The following is a 9,088-nucleotide window of genomic DNA, read 5'->3' as shown; positions in this document are numbered from 1 at the left end:
AGCCCTGGATTTGAGTGCCAAGAGTCGATGCGGAAAAAAACAGTGAGACAAGCTTAACAGAAACAGGTGTAGATGGCATTCAGTTCCTGGATCTTCAGCTTCTTAAATCTCTACTCCCTGAGAGTTAAAAAGTTAAAAGTGATGAATGTGTTCCTGCCAGCCCGGGCAGTTTGTTTCAGCTTTCTTTAAGACGTTTACATGTGCTATAAAAATAGACAGTACTTGGCAAGGAGGTTGTTAGCTTTCACAGCATTAAACGGCAGGGTCAAGATAGTGCCTCATTGTCCTGAAGGGTGGTGGACAGTTGTTTTTCTATTAGCTGTAAATATACAGAAGCATTGTATGCACTGTTTGATGATATGATTTAGCTTGCTACATTGAGAACAGTTATTTTCTTGTATTTTTGAGGAACCATATATTGCAGCTGGCATGCTCTTAAAGGCTTATGCATGCTAATAACTTAGGACAGCACTGAGGTTAAGAATACTGTGATTATTGAAATCTTTGGACTTGAAAAATAAGTTGCTATGTAATGCTGTAAAGGTAGTACAATATGGCAATGAATTAATTTTATTAGTTATCTGTATTCAACTGTAAAACACATGAAAAGGAATGTTAAAAAGGACTTGTTTGCTATAACTTTGTGGCCTTTTTGGATAATAGTAGAGCCCTGTGCAAACTACACCCTGCTTAATACCACATATTTGTTCTGCACTGCATAACAAACATGTGGCATTAAGTAGGTTGTATTGTACTTGGTAAACCCAAGCTCCCCATAACACAACAGACTGCTCAGACCTAAAGTATCTTTACAGAATATAGGACACGTAGTAAATAAACCCAGCCAAATAACATTTAACTAACTGCAGAGATGGTAGACAAAGGAAAGTGGCAAACACTCAACAAAAAAGAAAACACTCACAGAGAGTGGGATTGGTCTCTCACAGTGAGCACTGCTAGCGCTACCCTGCCTCTGCTCATATTGAGATTTTGTCCTTCATTCATTAATCACAGGTCACAAAGTTAGACCCGTTGTTGTCTCAGTCGGAATAACCCTTGTCACTGCTCAGTGTTCCTCTGGAGGTGAGCACAGGGTTTTCTGAGCTTCCCGACAACCACAAACACGTCATTCAGACCACAATGTGCATCAATAATGAATCCGTCCCTCGGCTGAGGGGAGGGGATAATGAGCTTTCTCCGCTGCAGGCAGTTGCTTCCCTTAGCTTCACCCAAATCATCAGTTCCATCCCAGCTTCCTGTCATCTCCACCTTGCTTGCTTCCCTGAGCTGTTTCACCTCCTGTGTAGCTGGTTCATCCACCACTCCCTTCCTTTGCTGACCTGTGCTATCTGAGCAAGCTGAAGTGACACAAACTCAACTTTATTTGTAGGTTTTTTAGGGGGCTTAAAAACAGTACGCATAGCCTTTTGTTACCAGCTCACAAGGTCCAGGAGTCAGTTTGCGCTGCTGTATATCAGATGTAGATGATCAAAGGAAATGATGAGGTATTTGTCTTGATTATTCTGTAGAAATGAGACGAAAATGTTCAGCCGTAAGATTCTTGACTGATCACTTGAATAATACATAATAATACTTAGTATTGAATAATAATACTTCTTAATTAGCATAAAATTAAGAAAAATAATTTTATTCTCCTTAATTGACATTCATGAAGGAGAGCCAAAGAATCATACATAAAATTATTAATTGATGTTCTCCTGCCATAAAGTGTGAGTGAACACACATCTCTTTGCAGTGAGTCATGTTATATATCACACCCAGCCATTTCCTAGGGTGCAAAGAATTAACCAGCATGATTGAAGCTACTGATTAGCACTCATTCTGTAATAATCATGAGCTGCTATACATTACTTTTCCCAAAATACTGAAGATATTTCCTCTGCACATATGGTTCACAAGTTAGTGTTAATCCCTCAGCTCAGTCAACAAAGCTAGTAACAATGTCGCATTATGACTGCTGTTATTGATATTTTAGCAGGCTTCCTATTCTTTCATTTCCAAGTTTGGTCTTATGTGTTTTTTTATGACAGACATTGGGGTTTAATATATCAGTGTTTACAGTGAGTACCATATGGACAAGACAGTTCTGAATATGCTTCTGATGAATTACTGACCATTAATCAAATTCCAAGTCAGAATATTAGAACAAAAGCCCTGTCTCCACCAGATGTTATAGCTGCATACAGTCCATGCCAGTGTGAAATACGTCAGGGAAATAAAAGGGAACATGAAAAGCCCCAGCAACACCTGGCAACGTGTACAGTTGCATGGAAAAGACACCTGCACATGTGTGCTTCATGATGGCTAATACTGAGACCCTGCCATATGAAGGGTAGAAGAGGGAATATTCAACATTTAATTGTATTCAGCTGTTGCCAAGGTTACACTGTTATGAATGATAAAATTAGGATCTTTGCCAGCTGTTTTTTATCACAATATTTACTTGTATTTTACACTACCATATACAAAAGCCTGTCTCCATTGTGTAAAAACAAGCAGGAGAGTAGAAGATGAATATGCTGAAAATCTTCTGAGGGAAAGAAGAGCACAAAATCATAGGGCCATCACATTAAACTAGCTTAGCATGTGCCTAACAATATGAGTTGCGTGGAATCAACACTGGAACACTTCAACCACAACAACCAGAAGATTATCTTGATGATCATATTCTCTATTTTCCATTGGTCCTTAAAGACTTTTACTTGTGGTTTAGTTAAATTCATTGCTAATATGGCATGTATTTAACAAAAAAAAATATTTGCTATTTGTTGCCTAATTGCCTCTTATTTGACCCATATCCTGCATACTAAGATATGAGTATGATACACAGACTGAGTGTATACGGTCATATAAATATAAGATACCCAAACTGAGTATCTGTATGTTGAGGTGTAAATAGAAGAAACACACCAATTTCAAGTATGTATATTGTTAGTACCACCAATACATTCCTTAAATATTAATAATTTTTCAAATAAAAATAACTGAATAATTTTAGATAATGTTACTGTGAGACAAAGACCAAATGATAGGACATATTTTCATTGTAATTTTTTTTAGCTACCAAACCATTTTTGCATTATTAAATGGGCATACAGTATGTATGTATGTCAGTCTTTCTGCATAATAAGTATTTTAAACTGCATTTTTAAAATTAAGTTGCATTTAAGCTGTTGTAGCTATTACTAAGCCATTGATTGTTATAATAAGCTTCATATTATGTCCATATCTTAACTTACAATGCATACAATTTTTGAAACATGTTTATGAAGCATAGTGACATCACAATCTACAATAATTGTTGTCAATACTGATCATCAACCGTATCCGATTTTATTAATTAATTAATATTATTATTTAAGCAGCACAAACTCTTATCCAGCGTCACTTATAAAGCAAGGCTATCAAAGTGGCTTGAATAAAGTCATATGAATGGCAGTACTTTCGGGATCACTTAAATATCACTTCACTAATCAACCCCCCCCCCCACACACACACACACCCATTCAGCGCAAGTTCCACTGCCCCAAAATAAACAAAAGTAGTCTTTATGCTTAAAAATAAACAACAAAGCAAATTGCAAAACTGCTAAACTACTCATTCATACTTCTGGGATACACAATGTTCTGAGGAAGGATTGCTTCATTATTTGAATTATGGAGTTGAAAGGATTAGGGGCCAGCTGAGGTGAAGGTAGTTCCATATTCCACTCATAGTTTTACTGGTGTGGAAGACACACAGTAATGAGTTACACTAAATCCTGGAGAAACAGGAACACTTAACACAGCTGCAGCATAAAACTATATGACAGATTACCTCAACCCACCATCTTGCCATCAACCATTATAGCCCTTTAGGTGCAGAAAGCCTCCATATCAGGACAACAGACTTAATTAAGGCTGTGCCTCTGACCTCTGTGTCTGGCTCCCAGTATGCATAGAATAGCTGCTGTCATTGGTGGATGAGTGATGACAAATGGAAGCCAGGCAGTCATTAGGGAATCTCAGTATGGGTGCTTGCATTTCCAATGAGTGTAAGATCAGTGACTCATGCTGGAAAAGGAGATTGGACATCACTACAGCTAAGACTAGTGAAATTGTAAAGAGCTAAAGGTTAAATAAATGTGTTTCGTGGAACATTATTATAACACAAGGTAAGTAAAGTTACTACTACACCCAAATAATTGCTGCTACGATATAGTTGTCAGGCTTGAATGGACTATAGGGCCAGAAATATATATGGATAAATCCCAAGTCTCCACTGCATTTGACAGAGAATTCCCTTGCCTCATAGCTGGCCTTTTACTGCCCTGTACTTAAGTTCAACCGAAGAAACAATTCATGATTGGATACCTTTTAAATGGTCATTCAGGCACTTAAACAGCAATTGCCTTTTGAGATGTTGCTTAACTCACTAGGCAAGAACTAAAACCTATACCAAAAGAAGACAAATACCTAACAGCCTCCAGAGAATACAGTAAGGGACATGATCGTTTGCAGACACTGGAAGGGTACTCTAGAGGCACTTAAAGGTGGACTCATATGTGAATATGTATGGAAATCAGATGGCCCATATGCCACTGAAAACAGATGTGGTATGCCCGCATCTAAGCCTTGCTTTCCATCTTAGAGTCCAGTTGCAATCATTCATTTGTTTGAATAAAACAGAAAGAGGACAGATGGGCTGGTGATTGATATACACTCCTCTGTCAATCAATCAACATTTCCTCTGAATACATGCACTTACTAATAGTGTTCCAACATGAAACCTTTTTACAGTACATGTCTCTAGCAGTTCTACAAGAGTTTATATTTTCTGAAATAGCTGCTTTTTTAATTGATTGGAGCAATTAAGTTGTTTCTCAACTGTTTCCCATTTGAGCCATAAACATACATGTGAATGGTTGAACTCTGACCTGAAATTGGCTCAAGCTATTTGTTCTTCAGATGCTTAATTGTCTCACAGTTTTTGATAGGATCACTTGATGTTGAGGTGTCCCCAAGGAAAATTAAATGTCTGTGACATTTTCATTTAGTATATATGCCATTTTTTGATAAGTTGGCCAAATGATCTGCCTTGAATTCTTAATCCAAAAATATTTAGCAACTAATAATTCATTAATTGTGCAATATAATAGCTCTAAGGCTAGGATTACAGTGATTTGAAATTGTTACTGGTACTATAAGATCGGTGTGTTTTTCAGTTCAGAAAATAATGTGCTTCCCTCTTGGCAGGCTGGTGGCAGGGTTGCCTGGGATTCCAACATTCTCGCATTCTCTTGTGCATGATGAAACAATCCATCGTTCATCCACAGGGGCCAGGCACCACCTCTTTCTACCGGGCTGCCTTCAGTCTTTTATTTTTACAGGAAAACAAGCTTCAGGTCTTAGTTTATGCTTTCAGTGAATCACCCATTCACAAGTGAATAATATTTTTTACTTTAAACAATACTTAAATTATACATTTATCTTGCCATCATGCATGGTTTTCTAACTTTCTCTACCCTCAATTATCTCAGTTAAACTAGCATGATTACCGTGACAAAATATTTTAATAATCATTAGTATTTTGTCATTCCATCATGGGGGCAAAATATTACAAATGGCTGCTAACCGCTTCTGTGGCTAAAATGATATGATGTTTCATTGTTTAACTCTCATTTAGCCTCCCTTTTTAAGTCTTATTTTGGATATTATGGCAGGTTTTCAAAAAACAGAGAACTGTGACAGAGAACTGCTTGCAATTTTTTTCTTCTTTGTGGTGCATGCTATTTAAAGTTGTCTGTGTGGAGGGTAACTCTACATCATTACGTACACCTTCTTGTTGCCTTTGTCTTTATTGATTATTCCTGCCATACCCAAATTCTAGAAAATTGTATCTAAGTTGGCAGCAATGCATTTGCATGGATTACCATTCAGGCGTAACTGAACTGAACCAAGGATTTCATGTGAGGTAATTAGCTGCATCAGTACCATAATGGCTGTGGATTCCCCAAACACTTAAAAAGGCACACCACTCCTGTGGATGTGCTCCTGCAGTAGCACATCCACAGAATACCTGTTGAAATTGACACTTTATGTAATTTTAACTTGTTATAAAGGAGCTCTCTATATTATCACTGGGTCAGGGAAATGTCAATAATTGCAGTATGACTTCTGTGAAATAAAATTGATCAATTTATCAAATAAATTGTATTTAGTTTCCCCACTGTATTCAGTTTATTGCTACAACATAACAATGGAAATTGCCTTTTTGGGGCATTTTCATCAAAATTTCCACATGAAAACAATCCAAATCCTCATTTCCACCAGGTCGTAATTAACAGACCCTCTGATGTGCAGCTGGTTTCAGGCTACGTTGAGTGGCAGTAGAGGTAAAGTGAGAATGTAAACAAAGAGAGACCAGTCCTGGCTCAGACTGAGATATACATGCAAGTAATGAATAAAATATAGTGGAAACTGAACTAGTATAAACACAGCATTGATGGGCTGAGCAACAGTGACCTTTCTATGATTGACTGAATTGAACTTTTTTTTTATTTCTTCACACTTGGCACAGAGCACTGGCTATAATTAATATTTTTTACAATAATTATATTATTGTATTTTTATTGAGGACATATCAAGTCTCACCCAACTGTTTTAACTAAACCATTTTCTGGTTTTAAATAGGTATGCTGATAAACATCCTGGATTTTTCCTCATTACAATGACTGTACCGATAACATCCCCTGGTACTTACCTGTAGTCCTGTCCCAAGATGTGGAATCTGCAAACTGTGTACGCACCTTGCTTGAAATGGGTGTGCTCTGTTTGTTGGAGGCAGGCACTGTTCGTTGGAATCAAGCGTGTGCGCGTACCTATGCATAGTCATTTATGCAGATGGAATGGACAGTAGTCGTGTGCAGTTTGTTAAAATGTCAATTATACTACCATGAGAATAGAGAGATGTTTATGGATTTTTTCCACTCTGAATGTTTTTACTTCATGAAGGGTGTAATTAAGTTGGTAAAGATTTGGTAGAATGATGTTAAGATTCATCAATGTGTGACGGTGATACTGTTGTTTTCATCAACATTTTACTCTGCCCTTATACCCTAAATGACTGGATAATGTGAATCCACAGAGCAGGCATCAAACTCATACACGTACCTGGATACGGATGGAGGGAGGGGCAGAAACAGGCAGACGGCAGCTTTTGCTTCACTTTTTTCCTCTTTTGTTTGGATCTGAAGAAAAAGCCTGGTGTATCTGTCCCCTGATCAGCTCCACATGGTACCTCACTATCATGCTTCCCATGTTAAATATATATTTTTTGTGTTATTATTTGAACAAAAATATACAGTCTTTCTTGCTTATTTCATCTGCTTGACATTCTTAGCTATCTTCCAGTGCTATTGATCCAAACCTTCAAATGGTAAAAAAAAACAAAGTCCAAAGATTACCTTGTTAAAAATAGCTTATACTCAGATGAAATAAGGGGCAAAGTATAAAGAGTAAAATTAGAGTTCATTACTGCAGCTGATCAGTGGGCATAAACCACAGACTAGAATGATTTTCATCCATTCTAGAGCAGACAATAATTCCCATAGATATAAACAAAGTGGGAAAAAACGTATCTGCTATTCTCTGCTTTCACAGGCTCAGAGCACTCTCCACTTTCCAAACAGATTATTATAAGACCCAACCTCTAGTTTCAAAATGGCCCCCATTGCACCAGGCTATTGCACCAGTCCCATTTGAAACAGACACTTTTATGGTCTGATTTACTGGCCACATGAATTCCACATGGCTAAACTATGTGGTCGGCTCCTGTATCCTTTCATTAATCTTTGAAGATGAAGTCGTCCACCATCAGCAGACCCTCCATGCTCCCAAGGGTCCCCTTCTCCATGACACTGAGCCAGCAACAACTGTGACCTGGATATGGTACAACATGCACATTTCAGTCTGGATGTCTGCCGCTAAGCCAGCTTTGTTGTAAATACAGGTACCAGATATCAACCTGAGTGGGGAAACTCACAATGATTCATTATGACAGGAAAATATTGTCCAAAAGTAGTTCCACATTCTACATGTGGCCTTGGACTCCGAGTTGGTTATGAATGCATTATTTAGACCAGGGGTTTTTAACCTGTGGGGCCTGCCCCCCCGAGGGGCGCAAGCACCTGTCAAGGGGGGCGCAGGATTAGGAGGTTTTTTAGCGCAAACCGGCAAGTAAAATGAAAAGGGAATAAAACAATAATTGCAGTGAACCTGTCATTTCCGCTGCTCCGTTCTGTTCCGTTTCCGTAGCATTTTGATATTCAACCACTAGAGGAGGGTGTAGCAATCTGACTAGTTTCCCTGGCTAGCAGGCCCTGCCGTCTATCTTCGTTGGCTACGGCTATAGCAGAGCTGAGAGCCAGCGTTATATAACTAGCTAGCTAGTGAACACGAGCGATTACGCACATAAAAATGGACTGTTGGGTTACCAAAATAAAGACAAACAATAAAGGTGAAACTGCTCAACCAAGTTACATAAACAAAGACAAGGGTGTTGTTGCAGAGGAATCCACAACTAATTCTGACCCCATTGATGCCGATGAGCCATCCTCATCAAGTGAAGAGCTACACTCAGGAAAGAGACTGCAGAGTAAAGGTACACGCCTGGGTGCAACAAAACGACGGAAATTTGATGAAAGGTATGTAAAATATTCATGTATATTATACTCAATGACGAACCATGCCCACAGTGTGTTTTATGTTTCAAGGTAGTTGCAAATGACAGCTTAAAACCTCTGAAACTAATAAGACACGTAAACACAAAGCACCCAACATACACAGATAAGGCAGTTGATTTTTTCCGCTGTAAAGAGTCAGTGTTGGCTAGCCAAAAGCTAACGATGTCAAAACAAACCACAGTGACATCCAAATTCCTGGCTGCCTCATATGAGGTGGCATATTTGATCACCAAAGTCAAAGTGCCTCATACGATTGCAGAGACTCTCATTCGTCCAGCAACATTGGCTATTTGTTGAACTATGCACGGAGAGATGTGAGCCAGCAACATTATGAAAATTCCACTC

Source organism: Megalops cyprinoides, chromosome 2, assembly GCF_013368585.1.
Source record: "Megalops cyprinoides isolate fMegCyp1 chromosome 2, fMegCyp1.pri, whole genome shotgun sequence".
NCBI classification, from domain to species: domain Eukaryota; kingdom Metazoa; phylum Chordata; class Actinopteri; order Elopiformes; family Megalopidae; genus Megalops; species Megalops cyprinoides.
The sequence above is the reverse complement of the archived record's forward strand: the minus strand, read 5'-3'. Positions refer to the sequence as shown.